The 27,963-nt window shown below is 40.1% G+C and overlaps 1 protein-coding gene and 1 long non-coding RNA gene across 2 annotated transcripts in view; one reads left to right on the top strand and one right to left on the bottom strand.

Moving 5' to 3' along the window:
• Positions 1 to 27,963, bottom strand: part of DSCAM (DS cell adhesion molecule) — a 480,683-nt gene that overhangs the window by 411,395 nt on the left and 41,325 nt on the right. The window lies entirely within an intron of this gene.
• Positions 27,463 to 27,963, top strand: part of LOC113491457 — a 17,682-nt gene continuing 17,181 nt past the window's right edge. The window contains exon 1 of the long non-coding RNA XR_003400407.1: positions 27,463 to 27,562. This is a non-coding gene — a long non-coding RNA (uncharacterized LOC113491457). The remainder of the gene's footprint in view (positions 27,563 to 27,963) is intronic.

Below are 27,963 nucleotides of genomic sequence, written 5' to 3'. Positions count from 1 at the left end.
ACTTTACAAAGACTATGTCTTAAAAATAACTGCATGGACTCATTTATTTTGTTATCACTTCTGGCAGTAGGATGACAATGTTCTACATAAATCTTAGTGAAAGGAAAAAGGATTCTTAAGTCTTGAGTTTCTTTAAACAAAACAAAAAAACCAATACCATTTTTTGCATAACAGTAGAAAAGGATGTTATATTAAATGTCCGTATACCTATCATCTGTGCTCCAACAGTGCCTGATAAAGAATGTTTAGGGAAGAGCCTGTCACAATCCTTTCCTAGCAGTGACAGCTAATTTAAAGTTCAACACTACACAACTAACTAGAATTACCTTTTCTGTTTGCAGTGTTCTGCACTCATTTTCTTCCCCCACATGCCGTTTTATTCCCCATTATTGCATGATCCTTTTAACTTTCCAGCTCTACAGGCTGGGCTATCTTGAATGCTGTTCCATCAGAAGACTTTAACATTTATAAGCTTATTCAATTCATTTATGCATATGTTGAACAACCTATAAAACAGCATTTTCTCTCCAGCATGAAAATCAGTTATTTGTTTCCTACTTCTTTTCTAGCCTATCATTAATCTACATGAGGACCCCTCTTACCCCATGGTATCTTCTTTTCAAAATATTTGATACGACATTTTGATTAATTCTTTCTAAATATCTACTTATGTTATACTGACTACATTCTCCTTATCCAGCTCTTTGATTCCCTCAGAAAAACTGTAATGATTTGCAAGGTATGGCTTTCCTTTGCTAAGGCTGTGTCAGACTTCTCCAGTACACTACATTTACCCGTGTGTTCTAAAAAATTTGTTCTTAAGACATGTTAGCTTATAGTTCTTTACCTTAGTCCTTTTAAGTACTCAAAGAAAAATAGCAATTCTGTCAATATAAGTAAAAGGTTACAGCGGTCACCATTTATTGAAGTAATTATACATATATTTTTATTTATAATTCTTCAAGGAATCCCATCCATGACTGGTAATTCATTGGCATTCAACAGATGAGTTCCTTCTAGAATTTCTTCCACTTGCAATGACCCTTGAGGCACAAGGTGCACAGACTGATTTGGTCTCCTAGCTAAGCTGTGCAGCAAAATTTACCACACTTATCCCATCAATGCACTGAAAAACTGTTCCTGTGAAACCTACCCATTTGCAGGCAGTTTAGGTCTTGAGAACTGCTGGTGCAGACAAATTATTCAACTCATGTGCAGTAGGTCTAACGTGTCTAGTTTGGGATCATCTGTACGCTGTATCTGGAACCACAGAGCAATCAGAGACTGACAACCCCAACCTTAAAATGTCTCTGCTGGTGGGAGTATTATAACTGAGCATCAAAGAGAAGGTCACTGCAGACAATTCATATGGCTTTTCTGCAACAGCTTTACGTCACTGAATACTTCCTTTGTTCCTTTATCAGGTTCACCTAATCTTTTATGCATAAGGTGAGCTATGTCTCAGGATCTGTTTTGATCTCCTTCACTGTGAACAGACATTTCGCTTGGTACGGTTTAATAACTTTTTTTCTGGCATGTTGGGACACAATGCACATTGAGAAGGATGCTTCTAATAACTCTGTGTTATTAGGTGGGGTGTACAGGAAAGAATACACCAAATGTCTAGCCCTTTTAGAAGTTTAAAAATTATTTTAAATTAATTTTCTAGCATCTCTAGGTATTGGGTTGCTTTGTCCCAGATGCCCATTTTCAAATACTGAGTTATTTCAGAATTTTTTAGGTTCACTATTTTTCACCTTGATTTTATCACTATTTGTCTAAAAATGAAGGGTTGAACATGGATGTTCTTCAAGACTTCAGCCCTGGAAGACAATTCACACAAATCATGAGTTCTTCCACACTTGTCAACTCCCTGTATCTTTAAGTTTCAAATCATCCGTTTCCTTTGTCCTGTTTTGGTTTGTATCATGCCCTAACTTACCTTTAGAGATTCCCCTTTCCTCCCACAAATCCTGCTCCTTCCTTTAGACACCATTTTTTTTTGCAGTTCAGTTATTGAGGTTGGGCAGATGATAAAAGAGCCTGCAAGAAAATGTTAGGTATAGAGGTCCTACTGTTCAGCTTTTTATTAAAAGTCTACTTACAGCAAGCCTTTCCCTATTGTTTCATATGTTGCTGGTATTTCTTATAATGTTACAGCTGCAGCTCCTACATTCTCTGCCAGACCAGGGCACAAGTGATGAGGAAACACCTTCCCTGGAAGCTTCCAACCACAGCATGTATCCTTCACCCATCAGTTTCATGGGCAGCATTCAGTGAAACCAAGCTAACCCTAATGAGCTCCAAATACACCTTTTCATTCATCACTCACATTAAATCATAATATTTAAGGCTTAATAAAATGACTGTATGTGGCAAAATAGCTTTTCCCACATGCACTCCGGCTCCTAATCAGTGCTAATTAAGTATCTGCATCATATAAATTGACAGCAATGTAGATTCTGAAGCAGAGTTTAAAGTGTAAATAATGATGAGATAAAAGAGATCTTTTGAGCAAAATCAAAGTATCAAGTAGTCATTATGTGTAATCACTATCACAATTTAATGACATTTTGTGCTGTAACAGGAATATGAACAGGAATTAAAGTGCCTAATATATTACCTTTTTCTTTTTTTTTTAACCATATATTTGTCCCAACTGGTTAACAAGACATCAGCCTCCACTTGTATCTTCAGCAGGTCAGTCTGGTACAAACACAGTATCCAAGCCAACTGCAGTGGTAATGGACATGAGATGTGAGGAGGCCATGTTATGGCAAAGATTCTAATATTTATCCTTTTAAACTTGTTGTATCTCTAAATAACAAGGTTAAGACTGGAAAGCTACAATGGGAGTCTGCTATCCCTTCACGCAAATAAATCCACACCTAATATATATGGGTAGCCACAAGCAGATGTGACAGAGTAATACACAAACCCTGATTAAAGAGCTAAAGGGCAGGCAGATGAAGGAAAAAATAAGAATGCTTTGCTCACAGAGACCTGATAAGCAGCAAATCATGACAGAGTAGAAGAATGAAGGAAAAATTCTATCTGCTTTTAAACTTCCTGTATATTTGTAAATGCTTTTATTTTATGACCAAAGGCTAATTAAAATAGGAATCCATTTTGTCCAGCATCATGACCTTAGGAGGCAATAGGTTTGCAACCATCAGTAAATTCATTGATTTGAACAGGTTTCTTAATAACAAGTATTTCTAGGACTAGCATTTCACCGAGAATCAAGTTCTGAAAGTGGTATTACTAATATTTCAATACAGCATCAAGAAAGCAGCATGAGAAGAACAAAGTAAATACAAAAGAAGGATGGGAAAACTCAGTGATGAAAAATACTGACTTCCAAGCTGTCATTTCACACAAAACTTTACATGAAGGGGGCAGAACACATAGAACGTGTTAATCAGAAAACACCTTATGTAATCTTTAGAAATATCAGACCGCACAGCAGCATCAGTAGAGTTCAGAGCAGAGACTAATACCACAGGTGTCTCTAGGGCCTGTTTGTAGAGCTCTTGTACAAGACCGCATGAGAGTCACCTCAATTTTGAGAGTCACCTCAGTTTTGAGGGTTAATCTGAAGAAATTTTTTTCATCTCTCCCTTTCTCTCTTCATCCAGATTTTTCAGGTTTCCCCTTTTCTGCATGGCAAAATGGGGGGCTAGGAGAATTAGAATATCTTTCTCACCCCAAAAGCCATGCTTCTTGAAACAGAGAGATAGTATCTCTATTCCATCATTCTGGGAATGGTAATGTGAATGGTCAGAAGGTATCGGGCATTATTGGTTATGATCACCTTAAGCCATTTCCTTGCGTGACTTGAACACACAGGTAAAAAGAGCTGATCACTAAATTAAGAAATGAAGAAATCATAATATTCTCTCTTAGTGACAGAGTTGTTGAGGAAAAAAAAAAAAAAAAAAAACAAACAGAAAAAAGTACAATTTTCTGATCAAAATCTCTGAAATTTTTCACTTTCCTGCATCACCTGCAAAGGTGTAGACTCCAAACACCTCTTACATTAAAACAGGCAAATTAATGGCCAAATGTACAATGCTTGGTAACATAAGGATTATTTTGCAAGATCAAGCTAATGGCCCACCTGCAGTGCTGCATGGCTGGAGATGACAGTGCAAGAAGTCACAGACATACAGGTGCATAATCACTCCCTCACAAAGGCCTTAACCCTATTTTCTTCTCTGTAGTTAACTGCAGGAGAACTGATAGTTTCTATTCCCTCCATAATTTGTTTGCATCAGTGGACAACAACTTGGGATATTCTGGCTAACAATAGAGAATTTCACTCCCTCTTTGGTTGTTCTAAGGTCCCCAGCTTTAAAATAAAAAATAAGATAAAAGAAAATGCCACCCAACCAAACCACCCCATCCCATATCCTACATACTTCACATCCAGATTGTCCAATTAAAACTATTCTCAATCAAACATTCCCAGGTAAATTGTCAGGAAGGATAGTACACTAACAGCTAGTTTAACTATCTTTTCAGCAAAATTCTGAACACTTTGGTTTGCTTTATTATTCCATAGTGAAACCGAACACTTGGCTTAATCCTGTATCTATTTTTAATGGCCTGTTTTTACTCTCCCATTGATCTGTTGTCATGTTTAATCAAGACAACAAAGAAAGAGTAGCAAGTAGGGTAAGCTTCAAGTACTGCACATTTAATTACACAAAGGACTCGGTGGGGAGGAAAGGGATAAATTGACCTTTGTATCAGTTTTCATGGGCTTAGGTGTCCTTTTTAGCCTCCCAGAATGTTAACCCTGAAAGTGGGAAAATAAGTGATTCTATGTCTGAGTGGAACAAAAGGCCACTCTGGGGAATGGTCTTACTTTTGCATATGATTTTCTTTAGAATATTATTATCAAATAAAGAAATAGAATAAACATTTGAGAATAGAGGTGACTGCAGAAGGGTAGAACAAGAACCACAGTGGCAAGCAGGTATTTTTAGGTTTTTCTAGTCAATGATTCCCCAGTACAGCACCTCCCTATCCTGAACAAGATGCACGCACACACATACAAATCTAAGAACTATTTTTCACATTATTCAAAACAACAGTGGGATGTAACATTGCATGCAGATGTACCACATATAAAAACCTGATGCTTTCATTGTTCAGCGGATATGGCAGTTTCAACAGGGATTTTAAAAGGGCCTTAAATTCCAAATTTCTTATCCTTAAGAAGCCTGGAAATAACTTCTTTCTTCCAAACTCCAGCCCTTGGGATTTTTATTCTGTGCACATCTATCTCACTAATAAACAAAGGCGATTGGTCAGGTGGGGAAAAGGCAAGCAAATCATGCTACACAGATCACAAGCACTACAGCAAACTATTTTAATCAAATGTTAAAAGCGTAATTAGTTTCTCTCTTTTTAAAATGTACAAATAAAATATCAGATGACCACTAGAACTACTTTGGGGGTGGTATGCGACCCCCAGTTTGTGGTTGCCAGCAGCCTATCTTCAGATGATGTCATGAGTTTCCCCTTCATCTGAAATGTTAAACATAGAGAATAGATCTTAGATGCAAGAAACTAAAAATGTTCGGAAGGAAAATAGCCTGAATTACCCTGTGAGACCTGTGTAAACAGGAAAAGCTAAGTTACAGAGAACGCAATAATGAACACTGGTATTGTTTATATGGCTGAAATTTGGTTTTATCGTGGTAGCAAGCACAGGTAACATTCATAAGAGAAACCAAGGGCACACCTAAACAGCTTGTGTGGATAATAGGCAGCAGATTTAGCAACTACATTCTGCCAAACCTCTGTAAATACTAGAATTTTATGCAGACTTTCTACAAAGCATGAGTGTATTAACTTTCAATAGAATGGTAGGATGATTCATTAACCATGCAAAGGACAAGAATAGATTACATTTAATGTTAACACTAGGGACAAAATAAGAGCAACGAATATATAAAAGTCTTAATCTCAGTTTGCTATAGACCTCATTATTGAAGGAAACAATCCTTCACAGAACAATTTTTTTTTTTTTTTTACAGCACAGTACTTATTAGAATTGCAACCGTATGTTTTAACCATGTAAGAGGAGGGCTTCCCTATGGAGGATGAAGACCTACTCAGGCATAACTTCCTGCAGCAGACACCAGAAAGTTCCTTCAAAAGAAGCAGTCTGAGAGCAACTATTTAAGTGGAAAAAATAAACTCAGAAGCAACACTGTTTTCAGGTCTACATAAAGACCCTGGAATTGGTGTAAAGGAGGGAAATGGAAGCAGATGGGCAAAAACTATGTTAATTGTCTGAGGATTTACTGGAAGAATTAAGGTAGCTGCAAACTCCACTGTGGGTTCTGCCCAGTCTGACACCAGCATGCAGCTCTAGTCATACAAAAGAATAAAGGCGTGCAGCTCCCCACTCAGATCAGGGCAACATCAACCTTTGTAAGGCACAAGAGCAGCGACTGCAGATTTGCACAGGCCCATGCAAACCTCATTTTGATCCATCTTCCATAGCAGCAGTTTTGCTGCAGCACAACCATGTGTGCATCATGCTTTGATGCTCAAGCAGGTTTAGTTGCTTGGAGCTCTCCTGTGCCGGGGCTATTCTGCAATCACTGCTACCAAGGAAACTATTTTGAATTTCACTTTGCAATGCCTACACTCAATTACTTTATAACTTCTGATGTACCTTTGCTCCAGGAAGCTTAGCTACTGATGCCACCAGTCTGGTGGCAAACCATACAACATCTGTCTGGCTGAGCAAGTGATGAAGTAAGACCCTTATTCTCATTCTGCACTAATTAAAAAGCCCATCTTGCTACACTACATAACTGAGGTGCTGAAGTTGAAGCAATTCGAAAACTTCTCACAAAATTTGATTGCTGTTTTATTTATTAGCATGGTCACCTAAGGCATCATCTAAACTGCATTTAAAGTTAGACTGAGATTTTAACTGTACAGATCTTAGACCTTTGTAGAAAGAGCATTATGCAAATGATATTGCAAGTAACAGTGCAGGATGGAGTACAGGGAAGGCTCAAAAATGGGGAAGAAAGAAAAATAAAAGCGAAAACAAGCATAGCAAGTGAGGCACAAAACAAACATCCTGAAGAGTAAAAATGACAGAACATTGCAGTCAGCTCACATCCTCACAAATACTAGCCCAGCATTTTAGGCAGGAGGATTCTTTAGAGATCACTTTCTAATTTGAATTAGAGGCATATACACATGTGCAAATAAATGGGGGTGCTAAGAAGCAGCTCTAAAGTTTAGTCCTCAGCAGGAAAGCATGAATTTTGATCACTCAATGAAACAACATTAAGAACTATGTTTCCTTATATATACTGCAGGCATCACCTTGGACTGCTCTCGAGACCACATCCATATGCAGGAAAAACTCCCCTGCCTCCTGCATGAAAACCTTCTCGGGTCAGGAGTTGTATGCTGTTATCGATATAACAGCAGCCCACCTGAGAGGCATGTGCGTCATGACATGTGTGAAGATGGATACTTCATACCAGACAGACTTACATTTTGGGGGAAATCTCATGTCTTTACTCAAATTTAAAGTACAGAGATCTCCGTCAAACAAATGCAAAGCATAATTTGATTAACTAAAAAAAAAATTACAAATTGAGATATATTTATTTCTTTTTGTCCTGGATTGAGTGGCAGGGGTTTTCAGTAGCAGGGGAGGGGGCTACAGCAGTGGCTTCCTGTGAGAAGCTTCTTGAAGCTCCCCCAGCTCCAAGTTGGACCCTCCATTGCACCAAGGCCAGGCCAATTAGCTGTGCCTCTCCAATTTAAGAAGGGGAGCCCATGCTGCAGCAGGTGACTGCACCCAAAGAAGGCCAGGACCCCATGAGAAGAAGGTCTTGCTGCTGTAGCTCAGTGCTAGGAGGATAGCAACATGCGGGGGTGACCCACAACACCAGTGGGAGTGATTCACGTTGGAACTGGTTTGTGGAGGACTGTCTCCTGTGGGAGAGGGACCACACTGGAACAGAGGAGGAATGCCAGGAGTTCCCCACCCCAAGGTGGAAGGAGGAGCAGGACTGACCACGTGCCCCATTCCCTTCCTGCTGCGCCACTGGCAGGGAGGAGGTAGGGATATCAGGAGCAAAGCTGAGTCTGGGAAGAAGAGAGGTGTGGGGGAAGGTGTTTTCAAGATGTGGTAATGTTTCTCATAGTCCTACTCTGTCTGTTAAGTGTTGTGGCTGTTAGTGTCTGTATTAAATTTATGGGGGTTTTTTCTTCCCCTAACAGATCTGTCTTTTGCCTGTGCCTTACAGGATGGCATCATTCCCTCCTCCTCCTTCTCTCAAGTTCCTGGGTCTTTTGCTCCGCTCCTTCTCAGAGATGGGGGGAAGGGGGAAGTGAGTGACTGCATGGACCTTATCTGCCTTCAGAGCTCAAACCATAACACCTTTCTTTACACTTGTCTTTTTTTCGTATCCATACCTAGGTTTAGTTCTTTCTGTTGATCTTATTTTCTATTTCTGGGATCCTTCCAGTCAGGACGATTAGGAGATTTGCCCTCCATCCCCTCAGAAAACAAATACAGATTTTATAACCTCACCCCATTCTTCATTTTTGACAGGAAGTTTTCAACCAGCTCTCCATCTTATAAAACCAGCTTGTCCTCTTTTGTATCTGCTAAACTCTCTCTCCACATTTTTACAGTTGTGAGCTGAGCAGGCTGTATACTGAGGAAAAAGGTATTTCTTTTTCATTTCATTCAGTGTCCTGCTGTTTCTGGCTCTTAAGAAAAGGCAATCCACTTTATCTTCTCTATGCTGTATGTTTTCTACATCTTTCACCTTGGTCATGTCACCTCTTCAGCTAAAGAACTGTAATCATACTATTGTCTCTCCCCATCACTTAGAAGTGACCTTTCATTTTCAATCAGTTGTATTGTGTCTCTGGACTTCTTTTAGAAATGGGGTGAACAAAACTCACTGCTAGATGAATTCAGGACTCATGAAGTCAAGTGGGAGTTCTGCCATTGATTTCACTAGTGCTAGGTATCATTCAGTATTTACGGAGTCTCGTTTCTGCTTGCCATTTATTCCCTTCTGAATATACATGCCATTTCCTCTTCTGATAGCACCAACAGCAAGCGTTCCTTCTACTGCCAACATCTGTTTGGTCTGCTTTACTTGCAGTACTAACTCTTCTTTGTCCACACCTTGCATTTCTCTACTTGGTTCCTTACTCATGATCTTGAGCAGAAAGTTTTGGTTTTGTTTTTAATTCTTCCTGTCCTGGCAACACCAGTAGACTGCTCAGGGTTCCTGAGCAGAGGAGAACAGGCAAGAACTGCTGTACAAAACACACTAAATATGGCCAGCAATCCTATCCAGTGTCACTGCCTTGTTTGAGAGCTACCAGGAGACCCACTCCCCAGAAAATCAGTTTTGACTCCTTCATTTCTCCACTGTCTCTCAAGTAAGGAGGCAAGGAAGCCCTGACTACACAGACATCAGGTACCAGTGCCATATATTTCCCAATCAAGCTTCAGCCAGTTGTCCAGAACAGGGACAGAAAATGCATGGCATTAAGTAGGAGACAGAGACAGAGTTTTGCAGAAGGACTCCTTGCCTGACCAGCACTGGTTTGGCCAGCACTGCCAGCTTGCCTGCCCTCCTTCAGCAGCCCTGTGGGGCTCACAGCAGAGGCAGGTGAGTCCCTACCCATCGCATACCCATCTCTGCTCAGTCATCATAGCTCCATCCCACCTGTACTAGCAGAGCAGACTGCTGTGGGGCCAAACACAGACAATGAGTACAGGTGCCTATGGGAGGATAGGGAGGTCACCCAGGCTGGGCACCCTAAACCACTTAAAGATATCTGAGATACACCGTGATGCAAAACTGAATTTTGGTGCCTGAAGCAGCAGGACTTTTCACACTTGAGTTTTTTCCACATTGCTAAGGAACTTCAAGGTTCCTTTACAGACCATGTTAAGAAGTTGTAACACAAACACTGATAGCTGAAAACTAGGCAAGAGCACTCCATAGACAAGAGTTGTCTGTACATACACAAACAGCTGGTAGGGAAAGGGGGAAGTCAAGAGTTTTAAGCACACTCTTAAGTTTCTGCGTTTTGAAGGCCCAGGAAACATCAGTCTAAGGCAAATGCAGCATGGCCTCTGATACATTCAAGACTAAAGCCTCAGAAGCTCAGATTCCATTGTGATTTTGCAATGTAGAGTCAACATAAACTAACATTTTTCACAGAAAATGATCGTTACTTCAAAGAAATGCCTAATGCTTTTAAGACAGACACCCTACTTTAAAGAAAATGCATTCTCAAATGATGTGTATTGTTTACACGGAACATGCATTTTAACTTATACCTAGCTGACATTTAAATGTCTTGTTATTGTTGACTTCTCTTTCTGAGTACACACAAACACATACTTTTTCCTGGTCTTAATATCTCACTGGATAAAACTTCCTCAGGCCGATTTGGCATAATGAGGAGAAAATGCTTTGAAACCAAATGAGGGGAAGAAAATAATAAGGCTACACACATTATGCTTTTACTAACTTTAGTGGCAATTAGGCAAAGAAATGATCTGCCTAGGGAGGGAATTGAGGGACTGTCTTTAGACGTGTTAAGAATATGATCAATACAATACTTGAGGGACCAACACAAGATGAGGGGACATGACAGAACAAAAAGAAGGAAAAAGAGGAAAAAAAAAAAAAAAGCCAAACCAAAAAAACACATTACTTGCTCCAATTAAAGGACAGACCAAATGACCCAGGAGGTGGAGAACAGAATCTATGCCCAGAACCTAAAAATATAAAGCAGCATTTTTACCTAGCTATAGGAAAGAAACAAATACAAAGCCAAAAACCAGTAACTGTTCTTTTAAAACACTGAAGCTCACCTGGAGTTAAAGGCAGAAAGCAGCAGCTATTTTTGTGTTTCTAAACCTCCTTAATGCATTTTCTAGTGGTTCATCTTCTAGCAGTATGCTTTTTGTGCACTGTACTGCAAGTGACTCCACTTAAATAATAAGGTCTTTGAACTGACCTTGTAAAAGTCTTCCCTTAGAAATGCACAGATAGAAATGAACTTTAAAGGTCAGCCTTATAGGGGAGAAAAAAAAATCTGGTTTCCAAGCTGCAGCTTATATGCACAGGTAAAGTGTGACTGTGTTGCTTGCAAATGAGAACTATAAAATGGAAGCAGACTGATTTTCATTTTAGTTAAGGAAACCTAAGCTAAAAGTCCTAATAGATTCCTTATCATTTTGCCACAAACAGACTTTACTAGATAAATAGTCCACTGTAAGTGCACTTTTCACCCAAATCAGTCATTTCAGATTCACATGCAGAGCCACTGTAGACTTAATGAGAAGACAGCACATGCACCTTTCCTCCTAAGGCCTGCATCCTGCCCTACACAGCATCACTCAAAGAGTTGCCTACAGCAATGCCTATGCCAAACTTTTCCAAGAAAAAAAAAAAAAAAAAAAAAAAAAAAAAAAGGTTTGCAGAGCAAATACATAGCTTTTCTCCAGCTGGCCCCAGACTGTGCATAAGGGAGAGGTACACGTGCCTTTCCGTGTCTCACAGCACAGCCAGCAGTGGGATCACTACCGGCACAGAGGGTGCCAGTGCAGCAGCTGGGGAGATGGAGAACCACTGTGGTCTCTCCACACCTTCCCCATCCAGTGCCACATCCGTCCTTCCTCTCAAATGTCATTGGCCCAATTGAGGAGAAAAATAATTAGTTTCACTCTACTTCCTGCTAATTACAGAGTGTATAATCTGCCAAACGATGTAAACGCTCATGTTGGCTGTGGCCTGCTGCCTCCCCCTGCTATCACAGGCATACTCACTCTGAGGCAGGCAGCGAATGGCTTACCAGTGACAGCTGGCAAACCAGCCTCTGGGAATAAAACATTTTAGCACTTCATAAATTTCTAACAAGGTTTCAAATTGCTTCAGTTTCCCTCCTCTCGCTCTGTCAGCCTAGTAAAGGAGTTGGGGGGGGAGGAGGTGAACACTAATTAAATCTGCAGCAGAAAAGTACAACTAGTAAGATAGTTCATTATTTTTAATAAGTAGCAATTAGACTACAACTCTAAGGAAAGCTGGATTTCTCCTGCGATCCATTGGCAGCATGGGAAAACCAAAATATATTCTTTTGCCTCAAATTTTTAACATACGAACAAGAGAAGTGCTTTAAAGTGCAGTTGCATGACATGTTTAAACTTAATGGAAGGTGACACACAATGCACTAAAAACTTGAAGGGAACATGCAGCATAGTTGGCATTAAGGTTTCATACCACTATTCAGATAACAAATCGTTTCCAAATTCCTCCATGAAGCTGCCATCAGGATAAAAAGCTGTATTATCATTATTATTATTGATTAGACAACATACTACATTACACTAAATCTGACATGCTGTCCATAGGAATATAGCTAGAATAAAAATAATAGGATGTAAACTGCTATTGATCATATTTATAGCACACTACCTCACAGGTGTGAGCCAGCAACTCTCCTTTCAGTATGAATATAAAAAACAGAGGGATGGATTTAGAGGCCAAATGTCCCAGAAAACCAAATATTTATGCACTTGACAGTACAGAAAAGTTGCAAAAGGTAGAGACTTTACATGGAAAATCAGATTATGGGAAAGAGGTTAGTAGAAATTGGTACTGGGAGAAAACAGAATAAATATGTTTAATAGGAAATAAACACCACACTAGAATAATAGTGTCGCATTGTTAGAGCTATACTTCTCCTTTGACCAAAACTGACCCTTTGTACACTTGTCCTTAATTTGACTAGTAGTGGAAACAAAAACCCAGTATCTGTGAACAGATTGATTCATCTTCATTAAACTTAGCTCTGCAAAGAATGGGGCTGCTTTCCACTTGAGAGGGAAAAAAAGAACAGAAGGGGCAGAAAGGTGCCAAATCTGGGCTGTGGCACACATAAGAGTCTTCCAGTACAGTGCAAAATCCTGCAGGAAAAAAAAAAAAAAAAAAAAAAACCACCAAAAAACAACAGCACACGAAAACAACAAACCCAAAATGAATACACAGCAGAGCAGATGCTTTTATTTTGCAAGAAGAAAGAATCTGCCATCAGGACCACCACTTACTGTGTTATCTTCTCAGCAGAATTTCTAAACACAGATGTCTCTTCCAGTAAAAGATATTTGCCTGAAAATATGTTTACTTTTAAAGGAAAGTTGAATATTGGCAGAAAAAGGCATACTGTCAAGTATTTGGGCATCTTCATTAGAAAAGGTTAAGGCACTGAATGCCTTCTTTGCCTCAAGTATTTAGTAGCAAGACCAGCCTTTAGGAATCCCAAGCGCCAGAGACCAAGGGAAAAGGCTGGAGCAAGGAAGACGTACCCTTAGTGTAAGAGCATCGGGTCAAGGAATACTTAAGCAAACCAGATATACATAAACCCATGGGTCCTGTTGGGGTGCACCCACAAGTGCTGAGGTGGCTGGCCAGCCCCACATTGTAAGGCACACTTGATAATCTTTGACAGGTCACGGCAACTGGTAAACATAACTGAGAAATAGAGGAAAGCAAATGTGACTCCTATCCTCAAGGAGAGCAAGAAGGAGGACACAGTGAACTACAGCCCACTCAGCCCTAGCTCCATCCCTGGTAAGGTGATGGAGCAGCTAATCTTGGAAACCATTTCCAGACACAGAGGACAAGAAGGTGATTAGGAAGAGTCAGTATGGATTTACCAAAGGGAAGTCATGCTTGACCAGCCTGATAACCTTCTACAGTGAAATGACTGGCCTGGTAGACAAGAGGAGAACAGTGGATATTGTCTGTTTAGACTTCAGTAAGACTTTCAACAGTCTCCCCCATAACATCCTCATGGAGAAGCTGATGATGTATGAGCTGGATGAGCAGACAGTGAGGTGGGTTGAAAACTGGCTGAACGACTTCACCCAGAGTGGTGATCACTTGCACGAAGTCTAGTTGGAGGCCTGCAACTAGTGGTGTACCCCAGGGGCCAATATTGGGTTCAGTCCTGCTCAACAACTTCATTAATGATCTGGATGGTGGGGCAGAGCGTACCCTCTGCAAGTCTGCAGCTGACACACAACTGGGAGGGGTGGCTGGTACTCCAGAGGGTCGTGCTGTCACCCAGAGGGACCTTGCCAGGCTGGAGAACTGGGCTGACAGGAACCTCACAAAGTTCAGCAAGGGGAAGTGCAAAGTCCTACAGCTGGGGAGGAACAACCCCATACACTGGTACACGATGGATGCCAACCAGCTGGAAAGCAGCTTTGTGCCTTTACTACATACAGTGCCAGAGCACCAGGGAAAAGCAGACAGAACTGGAGGAATTCAACTAACTTTGTTCAAGTACTGCAAAGAGTTTTAACTGAGGAAAAGCATCCCCCTCATAAGTTCAAGCCATTTGGCCCCAAGCTTAAGACAGTATTCTAATTAAATGACATTATTATGTTTCATCTGTAAATTAATTTCACCTCTTTTTTCTTAGCTTAGGAGTTCGTCCACAGAAACTAAACAAACTTTTATTCCTTATTTCTAGCATTTAATTTACTATAAAGAACTCACAATTAATCCAATTTTATTCTGTTGCTGTTTCAGACACACACACAAGCAGGAGGAGTGTTAAAAATCAGGGAAGAAACAGAAGAATGTTAAACACAGGGAGAAAGAGAGGAAAAGAGGAGGATGACAAAAGGGGCAGCAGGAAGTGAAAACGAAAACAGGGCAAGAGAACAGTTGGTATGAAACTACATGCAGCATTTTGGCTGTGGCTAATAGGTCAAGGGAGGTGATTCTCCCCCTCTACTCTGTTCTCATGAGACCCCACCTACAGTGCTGTGTCCAGTTCTGAGGCATCCAGTATAAGAACACCACAGACCTGCTCAAGCAGGTCCAGAGGAGGCCACGAAGATGATGAGGGGGTTGGAGCACCTCCCCTGTGAGCACAGGCTGAGAGAGTTGGGGTTGTTCAGCCTGGAGAAAGCTCCAGGGAGACCTTACAGTGGCCTTCCAGCACTTAAAGGGGGCTACAGGAAAGATGGGGAGGGACTCGTTATCAGGGAGTGTAGGGATAGGATGGGGGATAACAGTTTTAAACAGAAAGAGAGTAGATTTAAATCAGCTATAAGGAAGACACTCTTTACCATGAGGGTGTTGAGACACTGGCACAGGTTGCCCAGAGAAGCTGTGGCTGCCCCCTCCCTGGCAGTGTTCAAGGCCGGGTTGGACGGGGCTTGGAGCAACCTGGTCTGGTGGAAGGTGTCCCTGCCCGTGGCACGGGGGTTGGAACTAGGTGATCTTTAGGGTATCTTCCAACACAAACATTCTGTGGTTCTATTATTTCTGTCAGATTTTATTAATAAAGAGATCAGAATTCCAGACTTAGGCCAACTGATCTAAATCCAAACCATTTATTTCGCTGAAATTTCTAAACCATGGACCTAAGAGTCCTCAAAAGGACAACTTCTGAAAAATAGGACCACCACCAAGCATGACCTCATCATTTTGCTGTGAAAGTGAATGACAAATATATTCTATTCTCACTTCTGCTCTTAGTTTGTCATTTAACCCAAGAGACGGTTCAACCAATAGATATGGAGACATTCAGTGCTAAATTGTGATGCAGACCTGGCTGCAGCACTGTATGTTTTCTAGTTGCAGGATTTCAAGTAAAGGAGGTGCTAGTCATTTCAGCCAAAGTACTGAAAGTGCAAGTCTGCAAAATTTAAACAAGAAATAAGATACATTTAAAACAAAGAAACAAAACCAAGAATCAAAGGCCATTGTGACAGTGCACCAAACTGTTTACTGAACTGCTAATCACTTGGAGTTTTAAATCAAGACTGGCTACCTGTGTAAGGTGGGCTGCTAATAATCAAGCATTAACTGTATGGAGGGGGAAAAAAAATCTTAGAAGAAATAAGTATTAAAAAAAAAAAATTGTTCAGGAGATGCGGAGCTGCTCAGGAAATAAATCTTCTGTGTTATTAAATGGAAGAGGCAATAATGATTTAAAACATGACCTCCTATTCTCCCCAGATGAGAGTACAAAGGAAAAATTTTATTTTGCTCACAAGAAGGAGGAAAAAAAAAATAAAAAATCAGAGAACATTTTTACTGTGACCTAAAAAAAAAAAAAAGTTTTGTATTAAAGATGGCACAAAGGAATGTGTTAGCTTTATTCTGAAAGCATATGTAAGAGTTCATCTGCCCTCATTTTTGCACTTTTAAAACAAGCAATATAAAAAAAACAATGAAACTTTACTGAAATAAGTTGTTTAATTAGAACTATGTTTTTAATGTGTAAAACTATTTTGACAAAGTTTTGATAAGTTAGACCTGGAGCAAGTCTCAACAGCAAATAAAATTAAGAAAAGTGATTGTATAGTAGCAAGGTAGAAGAGAACATTTCCGGTTTGCTTCAATAAGAACATAATTTTCTTTTCCCTCAATTTTTGCAGTTGCTAAACTAAAAAACAAAACCACCCAAAACAACCCCCCACCCCCCAAAACAAACAAAAAAACCCACCAAAACCACAAACCACCTCACATCATGAAAGTGACTCTACCAAGGTGCTTCTGCAAGGTTCATTATTGAGTTTTGGGGAAGCAAGTCCAAAGTCTGTCTGCTTGAGCACCACAAACCATGGGACAGACAACTTCAGCATCAGCACTGGCAATAACTTCTATGCATGTGACAGAGTGGAGGGAATTCTCATCCTTTCTCCTCGTAACAAAAGTCCATGCCCTTATGCCCTCAGAAGGGGCACCCAACCCAACTGCTCCACAGGTACCCAACTCACAGCCCAGCCCACCAAGATGCCTCCACATACACGTGCATGCCCACTCCACTGCTCCAACTTAAAATCCCACCTCTATGTACATCCCACATCACCAACAGCCTCTGAGAGCATGGGGGGTGGACACCCAGGCACCTCTCCTCATCCACCACCACCCATCTGTCCCTTCACTCCCTGCAGCCAGCTCTGGGACAGAGATGGCGATCTGAGCTTAGCAGATCCCACAGAGAGGCTGGAGCACTATTGTGCCCAGCACCACATTCAGTTCTCCATATTGCCAACTCAGATGTCCTTACTCCATATCACCGTGCACCTTTAACCTAATCCAATGCTACGTGCATTGTTACAGCTTGCATTGCCTCTGTATTGAAGTGAACAGATATACAAATTGATAACATTTTTGTTTCAGCCTATGGATCTTCCATTTTAAAAACAAGAGATTTTGCTCTGGAGAGTGTGCCCTCTTACTGATTAGAGCAGTCCCTTTTTGCAAGCAAGAAGTCAGTAGAGACATTACAGGTTAACACCAGCCAAAGTTCACCTTTACCTAAATTCTCTCATCACTAGATAAGGTCACAACAAACTGTTTCTGGGTCAGTCCAAAGCTTTTTCTTTATCCTGGAACACATGCTGCTTCTAATCCCTGGTCTCATTATAGCCAACAACACATACATAGGCTTAAGTAACCTGCATTACATAATCGGAGAGATGCTGTCCTAATAGTTTCCTGCAGAAGCACCAAGGAAACGTACCCATTAAGAATGAGCAACACACATCATCTCATCATCAGAGCCAATTAAATAGCGGGACAAATGTGTAAATGGCAATATTCTGTGTAGCACAGCCAGAACAAAAATGTAATTGTGTCACTCTTGTCTAATCTTCCCAGGCAAAGCCACAATGTTCTCCAGTGCAAGTCCCATATGCACAAGGATGACCCGAGTCTGGCAGCACTCCCACACCAAGTTTGACTTTCATCTTTGACAGGCAGCAAGGCTGAACAGATTAATGGGTCTTTCTATGGGCTGCCTTGTTGCTGGTGCTGCCTTGCACGTGAATGCTGAACCACAGGGGTGCTTATACACCCCGTGCCCCCCTCACCCAATTCCCTCCCCTCCTTTACCCTCCTCTTCCACAGCAGTGTACAACTGAACGGTGTGACCAGCACTGGCACAATGCTCAGATGAGGCACATCTTGCAGCTCAGCCCTGCCATGTCGCACCCAGCCACTGACGCCTCTGGACATGTACATACAGCACACCGCAACTGTGTCACTCAGTCCCACAGCCCACACAGAGGTTATGGGGTGGATGGAATAGAGTGGGCAAAAGGCAGCTAGCCTGGACATCTGGCACATGAGTTTACAGCCAACTAAGTTCAGGGTGTTGTGCCACACTGATGCACTGGTTTGGTTTTAGGTATATAAATTGAATTGCTCACCAGGGTGGGAAAATATCAGCGGAGGAAAGCAGTATGGTTGAGGCCAGTGCATAACAGTAGCACGTGCTACAAGTGTCAGTCTGAGATGAGTCATCATACCTACATGGCAGAAACAAAGACTGAAGATATCTCATGCTTGCTTTATGTGGAAACCAGTTGCTTTGCTGGTCCTGGCTTTTTTATGCTAAAACCCACATTCATTCCTTCTCTAGGTGCTTTGCCTTTCCTATGCCCTGCCCTGAAACAAATGCTTCTTCACTGCATAACGTTGTATTCCATCTGGTTTTTATTGCCTATAATAATCTTTTAATTCCTTGACCTTTCCTTAACCCAAATTTTCCAGATCCCAAATCTAATTTCTTACAAATAATTAGCTTAGGAAATCAGAGTGCATTCCCATCAAAAATACTAACAGATCTTACTGCTAGCTGTTAAAAACACAGCAAACCCTTCTTTAGCATGAAGATTCAGGCAACAAGTTAACATGTGTAGAGATTCTTTGAAAGTTTTGCCAAACTATTAAAATACCACAAAAAAACAAAACACCAACCTTTTTCTTACATTGTTCACTAAATAAAATGCAAAGGTTTTCATCTTGTACCAGCATCACCTGCAAGTTATCACAATAAGTATGCAACGGAACATATTTTCAACAGGTTCAGTCTACTTACAGGCAGCCCCCCTCTAAGGGACATATTTGCCTCATCACACTGCCACTACTCGTACCAAGCTTTGGCTAAAGGATAGGGACCAAGAATGTTTAAGCCCAGGTGAACCATTTGTGGGTTCTATAAATCTACATACCGAGGGCTTTCACTATGACATCAAATATTAATAAATGCTTTTAGGTTATTCCAAGTGCAGAGACAACGATTTAGAAGTATAAAACTACTAAAAGTTGTTCATTTAAAAAGCTTTCATTCAAATCTTTTATTCCACATGAATTCTTGCCACTGTGAGGGACTCAGGATTGAAATGCTGCCTGCCCATCGAAAACAGAAAACTGAGCAAACTTAAAAAGATATATTTTATTAGTGCCTTCAAACTCCATGGGCAAACGCAGAGAAGTACAGGTCCATGGATGAACACAGCAGATGTACAGTGAGAGAAATCTGACTACCAGGTAGAAGGACATGTATGTAAGTCAACCAGAATCTCATATACCAACAGAAATATTCATACATACAAAAAAAAAAGCATCTACTCACTATTCAGCTTACACATAGACGTTCAAAGACATGTTGGATACCTTAGTATAATTTACAAAATATTATTATACGATTATGTTGTTACATTATGAAGGTGAGATGTGTTACATGCCCAAGCTTCACTAATCTTTGAATAATAGAATTAACAACAAAATTTATCACAATTTTAGCTTCAGTTTAATCTAGGATGCGGACAAAAATTGCTGGAGCTACAAAGCGCCAGAAAATATACACTGGTGATTTGTCTTAAAAGAATATTACCACTTTTAATATTCATTTAAGTAGAACTTACAAATTTTTTCCCCTGATGTTAATGCTCGGTACTAGCAATGCTTTAGGGTACTGTATTTTACCGTGATAAACACATACATTAAGGATTGATTTTAAGGGAGATATTAACATAACATTTACTGCTATTTTAAAACTGAAGTTGAAACACAGGAGAATGGAGAAGAATGGGGGCATGTTTCCTAAACATAAAATGATCTTACCAGGACAGCTTTTGAGCAATAATTTTATGACATAATTTTAAGACATGATTTTTTGTCTTCAAGAACATTTGCAGAGTCCCCTGCAGCATCTGTGCCCTTTAGAGGATGCAAGGAGAAGGCAGACAGAGGCTGTTCGAAGTCCTCTCAGTGTAAAACAAATGGTCATATCAGGGACAGTGCAACTATAAAGCAGTAGAAGGCTGATAAGAGAACTAATGCAGATGTAAAACTGGGAATATTTTAGGGTAAAAATCAACCACTACCTTAACACGCACTGATAAACTGCTTATGTGATTAGAATGTCAGACGATACAGCAATACAGGCAAATTTTCCACCCTATTTCCTGAGGTTATATATTCATTCCTGCACTAAATAGGTGAGCCCCAATGCCAGGATAAGCACTGGAATCATTGTAAGTGCACTGACACATACCTTTCTGGAACAAAACTGTATTTACATACTACTAAATTGAGTGTTTGCCCTTGCATTTTGAAACAGCTGTTTAAAAATGCATATTGTTATAAACACAAACAAAAGAGTTGATTCTTTTAAAAGGTGTGATTGAAAGAAAGCAGAGAACAACAATGTTTTATCAGTTTTCACGTATGTTTCAATACCATATTTAACAAAATTAAAGTGTCAAAAGGTGGTGGACAAATCTCACAGAACTAAAATAAAATGTTCAGTGGTTTGGTTTTTATGATATTCTGATACTCTTCAGAAAAAAAATGCATCTAATTTTCAACAATTCTGTTTATATCTAATTTCTAATGCACAGAAATCAATGGAGAGATCTAAATACTATCCTCCTCCAAACATTATTATGTCAGAGAACAGAACACCGAAGAAGTAGGAGAGATGTTTATGTTGAAGCATAATATCAGTAGAACAAAGGTGGCTGTGAAAATATTTGGGGTGGAAATTAGAAGACTGTTTTAAAGCCAAAACAAAGCAAGTTCTCTCCATACAGGTAAGAGGGACAAACAATACAACCAGTAAATTCAAGAGGCATATTACATGATGATAATATGATTGCCTGCTGTCACAGAGGGCTGGAGCTGAAGAAACGGGAATTATCTCCAGTTTCAGGTGTTCACAAATATCACACAAGAATATGACACCAGAGTCACAAGTGAAACAACCACACAAAAGTCAACATCTACATTTAATTCAAACTAAAAGTACCCTTTTAAAATTCAGTAAGCCCACAGAAGAAACGTTTTGGGCATAGGGACATAGTCCACACTACTCTGTGTACCAAGTAAGCTAGATTCAGACAAATATTTCACTACCAGAAAAACTAAACCATGAGTATGCTGACATACTTCTCTGAAAGAAAACAAAGAAAATGAACAAACAAAAGGAAACGGGCATTGAATGCATTTACACTCCAAGATCCCAAAAGGTTAATGGGGTCTGGCCTATGCTGAACTTATTTATGAATATGCAATAGCATGAAATCAATATACAATGATCCACTGGGCTGAAGCTAGAACCTGCACAACTGCTTGCTGGAAATCTGGCTGACATGTAACAGCCTCACATCAAAGCTGTGAATAAAATTACTCAAGAGGCATTAGGAGCTCCATTCACTGCTTATGGAAGAGCCCCAAGCCAGAACAGCAAAAATAACCTCTCTAAGCATTTATGCTGCTGTAGGGCCTTGAGGTCAAGCACAGAGGAACTAACATTCCAACCTGAGGTAGTATTTAGCAGATAAGCATCTATTTTTCAATGAAGCATGGAGCAGGAGTCTTGGTTATAATTTAGAGTTTTTCTTCCATTCATTAATACTATCTGCCTTCCTACTAGCAGTCAGTTCCCCTGCTTCAGTCCAGTAGCACCTGTGGATGCAACCACTAAAGAGAATATTCTCATTCACCCCTTAAGAGAAAAGTCCAATTCAATACAATTTTACCATATTAATCAGAGATCATCTTACCTCTATAAACAGAACATAGTTTTAAGGAAAAAAGAAAAAAACCAAACATAATGGGGATGGAAGTTATAACCGTGATTAGAAACTTGGGTACAGACTTCAACAAAGGTCTCGGTTATCTCCAGGCTTTCAAGGTTTTCTTTATATAACACTTGAACTGCACTAAATGAAAGGAGAAAATGAAAAGGTAAAAAGTTCTTGTTAATAATTTTTTCTGAACTTCTGAAATCTTCACATCATTGTATTTATTCCTATATCTATCCTCAGCTTCCCAAGTGCTTTAATTTGGTCAAATCTTCATTCATTCTTATTTTATCCATTCCATTTAATGCTTGTTACAGAAAATATTTTGGCCTAGACTACTCAGTTTGTACTCTCCTCAAAACATTTTTGGCCGTTTTCTTTTTCCATTCTTACTTTAGAGTTGCTGGTTCAAGTTCAGTAGGGAGAAGAAAAAATCCACAGGAGATTTTTCTGATTTCTGCCCCAATTTGTCAATCCACCCTAGTGTAACCAGCACTGTTGTTTCTCCTTCAGCGTGCTTGAAGACTCTCCTATGAAATTTAGCAATATCACAGTATTTCTTATTAATAGTAAGATTTCAACATACAGCCACAAATTACTGGTTACACCACATTTTGAAAATATACCACTTGGAGACTCACCATATCAGGACTACTTGACTAGATTTGCAAGGCTGATGAGCATTTGTTTGTGTAAACTACCAGCTGAAGCTAATTTTCAAATAGAGCTAATCAGAAATTACTATTGAACCCAAGAGTAAAGAGACCAGCTCTGTAACTGGGTTGCTCACTAGGGATGAAAACAAATTCATAATAAAGAGTTCAACTACATGATTTTGTGTAAGTTATTATTCAATGAAGATTTCTTTCCTCATAAAAAACAAGCAAACAAACAAACCCCAGAAAAGCAAAACAAGACACAACCCCTTCCCATCATGCAACTGGAAGAATTATTACATGAGGGGAAAACTATTCCCCAGACAGTTTATCACATAATAAATCCAGCATCACAGTACAGCCTGTTGGTATGCAAGTATGCAAGCCCTTGAGCAGATGACCTAAGAAGTACTACCCCTCCTTAAGAAAAGCTTTTGCAGCTTTTCACACACTAGTTAGTAATAGGGGCTAATTGTCAGAGGACACTAAGAGGACATTAAAGCAGCTGTTGAACTAGATGGCTAGTACATTGAGGGAGGTGATTCTCCCCCTCTATTTCACTCTTGTGAGACCCCACCTGCAATACTGTGTTCAGCTCTGAGGCACCCAGTATAAGAACACAGAACAGACCTGCTCAAGCAGGTTCAGAGGAGGCCACAAAGGTGATCAGGGGGCTGGAGCACCTCCCTTATGAGAATAGGCTGAGAGAGTTGGGGTTGTTCAGCCTGGAGAAGGCTCTGGAGAGACCTTATAGCAGCCTTCCAGCACTTAAAGGGGGCTACAGGAAGGGACTCGTCATCAGAGAGTGTAGTGATAGGACCAGGGCTAATAGCTTTAAACTGGAAGTTAGATTTAGATTAGATATTGATGCCTTGAGCAACAAGCAGAAAGAAACGTCCTGTTACACCTTTTAAGTTCATCCCGATATGACCAGTCCATGGTTGCTTAACATGTATCAAACCTTCAGAACAAGCAGACACTGAGCTCAGAGAACCTGGAGTTGCAGTCAGAACCAGTGAAAACCATCCAACTGTACAGAAGAAAAGCGTGTAGGTTAACCCACTCTGCACATGTTCCAGAGAAGAGTTCAACTAAAGGACACCCCTTAAGACCACCAAAGACTCCCACAAAAGACCCTAAGAAAAGCACATGTGTAATTAGGATGCAAATATTACAATTAATTCCAGGGGAAATAATGAATATGTATAACTATTCCAGGAACTCTAATGCATTTGTAAACTGTTGCACAATATAAGCTCTGTTGCTTGTTGGGCAGAGAGATCCCCCATGCATCCACCACTGTAATAAAGAATGCCTGCCTTCTAAAGCTTCAAACCAAGTCTTAAAGGGTTCTTTTTCAACCAAATTTACAGTGACAATATAAGGAAGAAATTCCTCACTGTGAGGGAGGTGAGACACTGGCACAGGTTGCCCAGAGAAGCTGTGGCTGCCCCCTCCCTGGCAGTGTTCAAGGCCAGGTTGGACGGGGCTTGGAGCAACCTGGTCTGGTGGAAGGTGTCCCTGCCCACGGCAGGGGGGTTGGAACTGGGTGATCTTTAAGGTCCCTTCCAACACAAACATTCTATGATTCTATGACAAACATACAGAGTCACTTACTATAAGTGACATTTGTTCTATTAGCCACAAAACAAAGTATTTGTATCATTAACATGTGATCCATGAGTCTGTAATCTTGGGAAAATGCTAAAATCTCAGATCTCTAAGTAACAAAGTAAGTCCTTGAAATGAAAAGCCTCAACAGATCAGATAAGAGCAGAAGGAAACATAACAGCAAAGAGATTTTATTCTTTAGCACTTCTCCTCCAGTACACCTTTAGCCTCCATTTAATTCTAAAACCTTGTTCCCCGTTGACATTCCATGCCTGATTCTTTCATAAGCCAAAAATTAGGCTTTCCAGATCCACACAAAAATGTACTTTGAAAGAGGAAAAAAAATTAAAAATCACAATACTTTTCCATCAAATGCTTCATCAGAAATGCATCCTCATGAACTCTCCTCAGAAAATTCAGAACATGAGGAGGTGGAAAAGCCTTATCAAATCATTAAACATAGATGTGCACGTCTGGCCTGTTGGGCATCAGGACTTGCATGTATCATAAAGAACCATCACGAGACAATTCAAATGGAAGCTGGAATATTAAAATTTTTTTCATTAATTCTTCTGTTTCTAAAAGTTATAGCAAAATTACCATAAAATCATTTTAACAATACTGAAATTCTGCAATAAACAAACAGTGTTTTCTAAGGTCATACAGGATAGAACCAATGGTTCACTCTTGCCACTAAACTAGCATCCCCAGACAGCAGCGAAGAACTAATCTGGTAAAACATCTGCAGAAGCACCGAATGTGAAATTGAAGGACTTATTTGAAATATCAGTGACTAGTTAGAGCAAGGGCTCTGGAAACCAAAGAAAAATTTTGTTACCTTAGATGCAACAAAATTTTGCAACATCGAGAGCAGGCTGGAAACAACCCAGGTCTTTCTCTCAAATTTTTCTTGGGTGAGCTGGTAACAGAAAGACTTGTTTTATATTAAAAGCTGTATTATTCTTCAGAGGTTTCAATTCAATTTGTGATTAAAACACCCAAATTCAGGAGTCTAACTCCCATCATAGCCTACTGACTATTATGTTAGCTCTCCTGTATGGAGCTGACCTCTTCAAAGCGGAGGGAGGCAAGAAGGAGAGATGGGAAAACAGCTCAGCTCTCCCTAAAGGTCGTCATATAATGTTCTGTAAGACACACATAGAGATGGCAGTTAACTATGGGACCTGCAGGAGGACCCATCTCTTCTAGGACAGCTGCTCATGGCAAGGTGGGATGTGCCACAGAACTCAAAGGGACACTAATAGTCTAGGTTTAGGCAACTGAATCCCCAGCTTGAGGTTTACCTCAGGATGGGCAGAGTACCTCACTGGCTGTAATGGTTGGCTGTCCACAGACTACTATCAGAACTTGTCACGTAACTAGCAAGTGGACAGTCACATATAGACAGACATCTAAATGTCTTTTAATTTTCATCTCAGATTGACTATCACCCCTTCCTTACTGTTGGATTCATTTAATCAAACCACTGTATCACCAAATGGTCTACAGAACCTGTTACCTAACTTTCTAAATACGTGTTCTTAAATAAAAAGATATAGGTGAAAATGGACAAACATCTGCCTGTCAGTCATCCTATAGAAAACATCAGGAAAGATATGTCCACACCTCTGAAAAGCAATAGAAAAACTACTGCTTATTTATCTAATGCTGAAGTTTCACCTGAAATACACATCTGTATACGAAGCACTCACTGCCCTTAAGACAGCTGTATAAATAACTTCACCTTACTTTCCTAGGTATCATAGTTATGTATGCCTTCCTGTTCAATACTGGTCACCAGATGATGCTCCTCTGATTCCATCTCTGCTAATTTTGATCTCCTCTTGGCCTTATTCCGGTTGAGTTCTAATAAAAATCTTTGTTTCACACCACATTCAATATATCTCACTTCCAACTGGCCACAGATGTAAGCTTATAAGTATTTTGCATATACACAGATGTAAGCTTATAAGTATTTTGCATATCCTATAGTGATAATTCCCAGTGAACAGGAAAATTGCATAGCGGAAACGGAAAAACAAAACAGGAGACTATTTACTAAAAGGAAAAGCAGTAATTTGAAGCAATTAGGCCATATTTTGTGCTTGAGAAGAGAGTCATCAGCATACAGATATTACAAATACCTCTTTAAACTTGAGGAAAATAAATAGAAAGCCATAAAGACATAGATCTATGGAGAAATAAATATAGTCCTAACTAGCACCCATGAAATTATTAAAAGCAAGACATAGGAGTAGAGGATGTAAAAAAAAAAAAAAAAAAAAAAAGCAGGGATATCAGCATCATAAATTATTTTTATAGCTATAGACAACAGACATATTTTTCAAGGTTCAAGATCTTCCAGTAGAGCCAAATGAGCTCTACTGTTTGGGTATTAAGAGCGGTATGCAAGGTGGAATCACTAAGTAGAGGGAACACAAGCCTGCTAGTTCTATGCTCTCACCCTTAATCTGTCCGGTTCCTGCTACATTCATCATGACTGAGTCCAACATAAATAGTTTCACAAGGTCAAAAATAAATGGAATAAACCCTCATCAGTAATACCAAGGAGCCAGTTAGGGCCAGAGGAGAGGAATGAATCATCGTTCGTTACTCTTGAGGAAATGGGATATTATAATTAATGGGGAAAACTGCATCTATTTCATGCATATAACATGAATGCTAAGGGAACCAAGACATTTTTGACAAATTGGACATCGCACAAAACATACTTATTAATGCATAAATTAAAAATACATTCTGTTACTCTATCAAAGGAAACTTTTCTTGTTTCCATCTCTCTCAGCAATCTTTTTTTTCTTTTTCCTTTTTATCACCCAAGTTGGTAAAAAAAACCCAACACACCCTCACATTTTTGAAAGAAAATCATAAAGGACTTCACATCCATCTTGAACCATCATGCCTTTCTGCATTTCAGATTGAGTTGAAATTTCTAATTGAAATGATTTTTTCATGAGTTAAACTATAAAGGAGAAATAAGTGATACATTTAAATTATTTATTCATCTTATTTATAATTAATTAGGTTTTTCTCTGTGCACAGTCAGGCTATACTAGAGCGTTTGATTTTTAAAAACTTCTCTATCATCAGGCAACAATGGATGACTGCTTTTCTCATGTCACTGTTGTTTTAGTTTGCTCTAGAGATTCAGACAACTCCCATTCACATCTTGGTCAGCTTTAATGCATTAACCCTCTCAAGTCACAAACGACAGCTGGAACCTTTTCAGTGAGAGGAGTTAGGCAGAGCTGTGTGCCAGACTGCATGCCTCCTCTCCACTGAAGGACAACAGGAAAAAGTTGTGCCTAGGTGAACAGACCTCAGGACACTGGTTTTAAGCAAGGTGAGCAGATTCTTTTCTTCACCTAAGGGGCAAGAATAAAAGAAAGCAGCGAAACTGCTTACAAAAAGCATGGGTCACAAGAACTTCTGAAGGAAAATAGGAATAAGGTCTCTCAGACCATTCTCCCAAGACAGGGCTTTGGAGACGGCTCCATCCCACACTGCACGCAGTGAGAGAAGCAGCGGAACTTCCCTGTGTGGTGCAAGTGGGGCCTGGGCAGGCGACACTGGGAGCCGCCCCTGGGGGCTGCCCCCACCAAACCAGCCTCAGCTCAGCCCAAGCACTGGGTCCCGCGCTTGCTGTCTTACTACATTTGTCCTAGCTGGAAGGAAATGGGGAGAAGGGGGTTTGCTGCACATTGGTGTGGAGAGAAGAAATGGCCGGGGGGGGGGGGGGGGGGG

This window comes from Athene cunicularia (assembly GCF_003259725.1).
Source record: "Athene cunicularia isolate RWA chromosome 1 unlocalized genomic scaffold, athCun1 chr1_part1, whole genome shotgun sequence".
Classification (NCBI taxonomy): domain Eukaryota; kingdom Metazoa; phylum Chordata; class Aves; order Strigiformes; family Strigidae; genus Athene; species Athene cunicularia.
Note: the sequence above shows the minus strand (reverse complement) of the source record. Positions and strands in the feature narration are given on the sequence as shown.